This window comes from Echiichthys vipera (assembly GCF_963691815.1).
Source record: "Echiichthys vipera genome assembly, chromosome: 18".
Taxonomy (NCBI): Eukaryota; Metazoa; Chordata; class Actinopteri; order Perciformes; family Trachinidae; genus Echiichthys; species Echiichthys vipera.
Genome location: NC_139843.1, coordinates 17,201,927 through 17,210,701, shown reverse-complemented (window position 1 = coordinate 17,210,701; position 8,775 = coordinate 17,201,927).

Genomic DNA, 8,775 nt, shown 5'->3' with positions numbered 1-8,775 from the left:
CAAAACTACCTTTGTCTTTAAAAAATGAAACTGAAAAATGTCCATGACAAGGACATTCACCTGTGGATCTCAGTGTTGCACCCTGGGGAACATGCACTTGCACTTTGTATGCACTTAAGTTCCTCTGAGTGATGCTGTGCTCAGCAGCAAGACTCCCACAGAAAATCAATTCTACATGGTTAGTCCATGGTATACCATGAACAGCGTTCTGCTAGGAGTCATTTCCTGATACCACCATATCACCATGATGTGTTAAAGCATGTGTATTCAAGGGTGAAATAACCCAGTGTACTGTGTACCTACCTATTAATCCTTTTTTTTAATCCCATGGTTTCCACTAGCATTTCTGTAACCTGCAGCATCACAGAAAACACTCATGCTTCTCAAAACCTTTTTTGAATTGAGGTTTTGGTCAGTTGGAGGCAAAAACAACAAGCTGTAAAAACATTACCATTTTATAATGTAAATGATACATGGCTAACATGTTAGCTAAGAGTTGCCAATTTACACATCCAATAGATGCAGAATGTCATTAGCAATCATTTTAGATCATGTTTCATGCCGTGTTTTAGGTCAAATAGTCACACTACTTTTTGCTCTTTTTTGGTCCCCACCAGCTCCTGAGGGAGATACATATGGCTCTGCTAATTGCTGCACAACATTTGCAGTTAAGCCTTTGTTGGTTTGTTTTGTCCTATGTTACCTGCCGTATGCCGCAATGCACCAATAAAAAAAGCGATCAAAAAGTAAAATAAAATGAACATTGAAAATGGCCCTCACAACGATTGATGTACTCTATCAGAAAAATACCCACAATACCCACTGGCTCTCATTTACACTAGCAAGACTGAACAAGTGCAGTCTTGACAAAGAAGGGTCTAAAAAGAAGAACTTATTTATTCAACTACTCCACACTATATACCCTTGAAAAGAGCATGGAGAGGAGCCCAGCTTAACATAGAGCAGTTTATCCCTGAGAGCCCACTCTCTTTCTCTGTGTGTGTTTGAATACTGTATTATCTTGGCAGAGAGGGAGACAGAGAAAGAAGAGGAGAAACCGTCTCCAGGGTGATTGGCAGGTCAATCCTTTTGACAAGATGACTCACTGAACTTTGTGTGAAGGGTACTCCTATAATACATTGCCTTACTCATAAGATAATGCGGTGTAGTGGGGTCATGAGAGAAAAAAAACAACAACCTTTTGATGTGCCGTGTGCACACCATCACATGCTTGGCACTGATTTTAGTTACGCTGTTCAAGTTGAGCTTTACAATCACACTGACATGTTTGACATCGAGGTCTTCACATCAGATGTCTATTGGCCACTAACATTAATAGTTTAAAGGTCAGAGCTGCGCTGGTTTATGGTAATGATTCACAACTGCTATGAAATGTGATTTGGTGTAGTGTGAGTCAGATGTCCCAGGGATGAACTGTATCTTTTATATCCATGTACAGTATTTAACAGAATAAATAGACACATTTAAAACTAATTACATCTGCATTTATTAGTGAATTTATTGTATTTTTTTCCTCTCTCTGTCCAATCTTTCACTTTTCTTCTTATCTATTTCCTTTCTTAATATTTATTTTTCCATTTTTCGTTCACAATTTGCTTTGAGGCATCTGCATTACAGGATAGAACCATAAAAATAACTGTCTCATATCATTCCTTGTCTAAGAGTCTTAATTTTTTTTCTGTTTTTGTCACAGTCTGTCTATTTCTGATAATGCGTTTCGTCCAGCCTCTTTAACTTGCACAACATCACACATTTAACTCTGGATTCTTTAAACTGTTATTTTGGTCATATTATTTTATTTTAATTTTATTCAAAGTTTTTCGTAAAGCCCTCTTAGGGCCCTTCTACACAAAGATGCGTTTTCCATTAAACGCAAAACTTTTGTATCGTTATGGCCGACCGCCTGAAACGGTATTTTTTTGTCTCCACGTCCCAGAGTGGGAATATTTGAGAAAGCCCCCCGTGGCGTTGTTGTCTGGACGGCGAACCACATACTTTGTCAAACAATGCCGTCATCTCTTCACATCCGACCTCTAAACCCTGTGGCGTCACATTACTACAACAACAACAGTGCTGTTGCATGGAGAGAGACACGGACCTATAGACTGTATACTGAACTGTATTCTGAGACACATAGATGGAAATGAATTTGGCCGACCATATATTTCTCCTTTTTCCCTGATGGTCTGAATAAGTCGCTAAATTGGCTTTTTATAAATAAAGTTGCCAAGAACATCGCAAAAAGTAGCGAGACAGGCTCTTACTACAGAGTGATTCACACATCGTTAAGTCCAAAACACCACAAAAGTCTCCAATAACACCATAAAGAGTCCCTAGATTTCTCTCTAGGATGGATGAGGATGTGGGAAGTCGCCAGATTTTGCAAAAAAAGTCTCTGATGTTTGTATTATGATTAAACACAACAGCGGCCCTCCCTCTCTTTTTCTCCTTTGTTGGTGGATTTCTGTGGCAGTTACAGGGCCACATCCAGGCCTGGCATGTGTATTACAGCATTCTTAGCTGGTTTCACTGGTTTCCTGTGGACGCAGATTCTTGAGCCATGTGGACGGAAAACTTTTTAAGAACGACAGAGAAAAAAAAGGTTGTTTTCGATCGTGTGGATGTACCCTTAATCTGCAATGCAAGATTAATATGAAGAAGGAAACATGACTTTAATAGAAATTGTAAAATAGAAGAAAAAAAAGCTTAAAAGAATCAAGCATGATATACTCCATCAGGGCACATTTCTAATTTTCAAACAGACAACATTACTATGCTGTAAAGCGAAGCTCTGTTGGATCTCAAAGTTCAAACAATCGGTGTACGAGACGACAAAGAAAGTCCCAGTGTCGCTGTCAGTGGTATCCCTCCAGGCTGTACATTGTTTCCTCTTCACAGATTAGAGTCGGACTCCTCCTGGTCTGAAGCTTTGGAAGAGAATGGTTCATTTTCGTAGTCACTGATTTTTTGCGGCCTTGGGGCCATGAGAATAACATGCAATTTCTGAAAAAGCGGTGTGCTGTTTTCACTACATAATTGATGTGCCATGCAGTGAAATCCTCTAGCTGACTTATAGCTAGACGTATCTAGCTGAAAATACCAAAGTGTTACAATATGAGATTGATTATTTACCTTCGCTTCCAGGTCCACAAAACACACTCAGATAATTTGTGCATTGACCTTCCTAAAATGGAATAACTTTGGATTGCTCACAAGCTAAAGGAATTCAATACTTAATCATGTAAATTAATTAAATCCAGACATATACTTCAAGAAACCTACAGGACCATCGATTTATAGGCACCAGAATTCAACCACCCACCACCCTCCTTCTTTCACAGATTCCTCAGATCTTTAATTTCTCACTTAATGTATTTATTTATCATTGGAGGGGATATGCACATTGATCTCATCCAAGCAATAGACCAATGAGGAGCAGCAAGCAGGAAATGGAAATTCCCCCAGAATAAACCATTATATAAGTTTATACGCAGATGACATCTTACTTTAGTTACAGAATCCATGTCTCATTACACAAAATCCTTAAACAATATACAAGATTTTCTAAAATCTCCAACTACTCCATTAACTGGTCTAACCCTGTTACCACCCTCCAAAAGAATATGGCAGCCCTACCATCACCCATCCCTTCTTCCACACTTAAACACGCTGATCAAAACAATAAAAAAAATGTACAAACAGAATGATGCAATTACTAATCTAATTATTTTATTGCTTGTGGTGCGTCTGTGGTTATTGCACTAATTCTGAACCTAGAGTGAGGTGAGTTACATTCATAGATTGTATATAAGAAGTGGACGTCGCCACTGTGACATCATTAGTGGTTTGTGGACTACCCTTTTGGCTGTTGACATCTTGGTTATTGGAGCCAGAAGTGACCATATTTGGACCATCAAAGTTCTAGGAGGAAAAATATGGACATCCGGACAACACCATAGTAGCAACTTATCAAACACAAGGCAGCCCCGCCCTAAAGAATACCCTTCTTTATCATCTATTTTACTTTACATAATTTTGAAAATGAACTTCATTCTGTATTAATGAAAACATGAATGTGTTAGGGAAATATTAAATACTTGGATGTATGTTTTGATTTTGAACTAAAGTGACGATTATATCATGAAGCTTCCATCAGTTTTGAGTTTTCATGTGCCCCCCGATGACTGCGATGGTCTTTTAGGAACTGTTACTCAACAGGCAAAATGCAGTTGCTAAACCTTTAACCAAAAGCAGGGAAAGACTGTTTTTCCGTCGCCACACACGTGTAACACTTTGGTTATAAAGAGGGTGCTTGATTGGGATGGATGACGAGGATAGTTGTGATCATAGTATGTTGATGATGAGGACAATGTTGTTGACGGTAGAAGTTTAGATCAGTGCCAGATGGCTTAAAAACACAGAAAGCTCTTGTTGTGTTCCACTCTACTGAGCAGAATTCGGCAAGGTAGAGAGGGATTGGCAGGGGAGTGGGAGGAAACGAGAGGTTTGCTTTCTGTTGAGTTAAATTCCCTGGACTGTTTCCTTGCTGCCAATAGCACTGGCAGCCGGAGTAATTAGTGTAAACTCAAATTGTGTGAATGTGTGTGTCTGTTGGGGTTTGTGTTTGTATTTGGATGGGTGTGAGAGCAACATTTGTGTGCAGTTAAAAGTTGTTTTTTTACTTTATCTTTCTTTTTTTTTTTTTTTACTTTGCATGCATGGTTCATTTGAAGGTTAAAAAAAACAACAATATTCACAAACCAAACAGTAGGATTTATTTTGTCTGGCGGTGATCTTACCTTAGAAGCTCAAGGACACATTAACTCTCTGGCTTCAACGCTACATGCAAGGGGAGAACCAGCAGGGGGAAGAGGTATGAGAGGGGAGAATCCAGGAATTTTTTTTATAGATAGATGACGATCTGAATATAGGGACTTTGTAAAATGAGGCACATTTCATCTTCCCTGGGACCTTTTATCTCTGAAGTTATTTTTAATGAAAGGCATACTGCCAAAAACAATCCCTTGAACTCCAAAAAGAGAGGAGAGAGTTGATACAACTACATGCAAAAAAGTATAAAGGCAAGTGTTAATTAAGTCCTAAAAAAATTTGGTTTTATAATACAGGCCCTGGAGTTCTACTCTCCTTGAGCAGCTACTTCTTTAAAAATACAACAAAAGAGCAAATAGTGTGTCTGTTTACAGCCCAGCCAAACACACTTGCATTGTTTTTATAAAGGAATACAATTCATGGCAATTTTTCCAGCAGCTTTTTGGCCTGTAAAGTGATGGGGCCTGTAAAGTGACCTGTAAAGTGACCTGTAAAGTGACCTGTAAAGTGACCTGTAAAGTGACGGCGCAGGTTCCTCGTTAAACACATTGGGAGTCCACTGGTGCGCGGGACATTTAGCTGTTTTTCAGGGTTAGATTTTACAGCTTGCAATAGTCTGATGCTCGCCTGCTGTTAGGACACAGTGTTGGGCAGTAACTTAATTCAGCTCTGTTACGGATTCACAAGAAAAAATTAAACAGTAAAGCTGATATCAAGATGAATTTACAAACTCCCACACAAAGATATGTCATTCAAATCCTGTGTGGGAATGGCAAATCCCGCCACTAACAATGAAGATTACTATACGGAATGTAAATAAATTGAAAGACTGTTGCTGAAAAATGCAGACCATATATATAGTAACAAGGGGTTTTATTCCATTAAAACCTTACATTGTTTTTAAATAAAAAGGGTGGATTATGCACATTGCCACCTGTCAAATGCTCATTGTGAAGAAAAAAGAGAAATATGTGCTAATTTAGCAGCATTCAACGGACAAGAATAGGAAAAAACAGACACAGAGTTTGTTTGAATTGACAGCTGTGAGAGATTTAGGTGTCAACCTTAAAAAACAAACAGGAAGTAGCTGACTATGAACGCTGCTTCAACTTGTGCTTTGCTGCTATATATAAATGTGTTTTTGAAGAAGTCCAATCAGTCCAGCAACATCTATTTAACATCAAATGTTTGCTGGGAAGTAGAGAGCCAAGGGAAACAAAGATGAGGGAAATGGGAAAGAAATATGAAGAGAAAAAGTGGGGGGAATAAAGAGGAGTTGAAGGACTATACACTATCTCTTCCTGAGGACAAAAGGACGAAGAAACAACAGAGAATAAAAAGAGACACAAAAGGATGGCAAAGAGAGAACCTTTTTTTTTTTTTTTTTTACAGAAGTCATCTTTTATTGCCACGTAAGAAAGTCGTATATAGAACAATGGTGATATACTGTCAGATGGCAAATCATCAACAAAAGAAGAACAAAAATATCCCTATCATCCCCCTCCCAAAATAAAGAAAACAGACAAATTCATAGAAACACTATGGTAATATATTTCTGGGACAAAACGTCTGCTATATCTCTTTTTCTAATACCAAAATACAGCTTTTTCATAACTTAATGTCACAAATTATAAAGTCATTAAACAGACAATGGGGCATCACGGTGCATATTATAAGCTACTGTGCAAACAAAAGTGGGAGATGGGCTCTACCATAGAAAATATGCTTTACTAATCACGCATAAATGCAGTGTTGGGGCCATATGTATCCATATACACATATGCATAAATACCACAAACTGGTCTGGACATCAAAAATAGAAAATTGGATCTCATATAACTTTGTATGTAATGCATGATTAACACCAACATGAGTTAATCAATGAGTTATTCTATAAAAGGATATGCTCTCTAATGGATAGTAGTCATATTGCAAATAGCTTATTGATTCTTCAAAGGTTACAGGTCAATAACCAGAGTATTTTTTCACATCCGCTGTGATTGATATCCTTCCGTTAATTCTAACAGCAAGTATATTTAATATAGTATTATGATAAAAATCATACACATAAAGCACACCATAGGAGCAAAACTGTTTTTTAACAGATGTTGAGCGTTACTGGACAACAAACACTGCATCTCCTCTGTCTCTGTGTGCAGAAGCTCCAGATTGGTGAAAACATTGCGCATAAGGACTGATGCTATACAAAGTCGTAAACATAGCTGACAAAACCCCCCTTTGATAATACACTGATATATTGATTCATTTGATCATACAGACACTGCACCTCATAGGCTGTTTACAACGCTATAAGTTCAGCAAACAGCGACAATAAAGCATAGAAAAGAGTGAAGGAAAACCTGGTAAAAATGTAACTTGTGTTTGAGCCCTTTAGTGTCATCCCACATGGACTGTACATATCCCACTTTCTGATCGTATGAACGCGGCTCTTTCTTTTCTTTAATGAAGAGAGTATACTGCATTTTATCTGTTGTGATTAAAAGGGGGAAAAAAGACTTTCTTCACTATACCTCCCCACCGAGACATGAATATTTACAGACAACTGCATTGTCCTGATTCAGACTGACATCAAGAACAAGCCATGCTTCACATCTTTAGCTTAAATGGGATACACAGTGTAAAGAAACACTCAGCCCGACAGGCGCTGACAAATACATGTTCCAGTGCATGTTAGTAATGGCCAATCTGTCTGGAGGAATCAGTGATTGATTTGGAAAATATATTGAACCACTGCATTAATGATCAAAAACAAGTCTGAGAGTCTGTAACAATACTGTAACAACACAATGTGTGTGTGTGTGTGTGTGTGTGTGTGTGTGTGTGTGTGTGTGTGTGTGTGTGTGTGTGTGTGTGTGTGTGTGTGTGTGTGTGTGTGTGTGTGTGTGTGTGTGTGTGTGTGTGTGTGAGCCAACAGTCATCTCTGATTCACAGCTTTCCAAGTGGAGCTGTTAGCACTGGTGCCGTGCACCGCCAACATTTTGTGATATCAATAATTCAAAGCCTCCTCCCTATCAAGTGTTGACATTAAGTCCCTTTTCTGTCTTTGTGTGCCACTGTGGACTCTGTCCCTGTCACAGCAACAAAGCTCTCCCCTCATGTTTCTCAGGGTTTCGGTGATTAAAGACCACAGCGAGAACTCGCAAAAGCCCCCCTGGCCACTGGTCCCAGTACAGCTCCTTTGCTGTCTCTTATTGAATATTCCTTGTAGATATTCCACTGTGTGGTTTTCTCCCAGCGGCTCGCTGCTCTGCTGAACAAGAGAGAAGTTGAACCAAAATCCCAGTTTTCATCTCACGTCTCACCTGCCAATTTCTGCCAATTTTGTCATTGCAAGTACTTGTTAATGTGTATTTTGTGGGTTTATAAGTTAGTTTGTTAAGGCTTTACCCTCTAGCTTTTCCTGTCTCATTCATTGAAGTCAATCTCTTATGCTCATCTGCCACTCTCGTTGTTTGCTTTTTGATGTGAATTCATATAGAGAAAGACTTAAAACGCTACAGTAAGGGCACATTGAAAATTAGCACAGCGGTGGCTACATGGCTATGAGAGGCAGGCGGCTCAGGCAATGCAGGGCAAAGCAGAGACCGGGTAGAGCACAGTCGGCAGTGTTTTGCAGGTGGGAAGTCATTCAGAGATCATTGTCGTTGCATTGCATCGACGCTTACTAGTTGGTTGGGCGCGTACACAAAGAGGGGTGCAGTCTGGGGGATCAATAACCAGAGTGTTTTTGATAAAGCTCTCCGCCGTCGGGTGGAAAGAGGCGGGCACATATGACTGTCCACAGGACAACAGTGGGGGGTCAGCAGCAAGGAACACAGTGTACAGTAGCAGTGTGGACCTCGCCAAAGAAAAGGTAGTAAGTGCAGAAAAATATATAGTAAAAAAGAATCATGTAGTCTGACA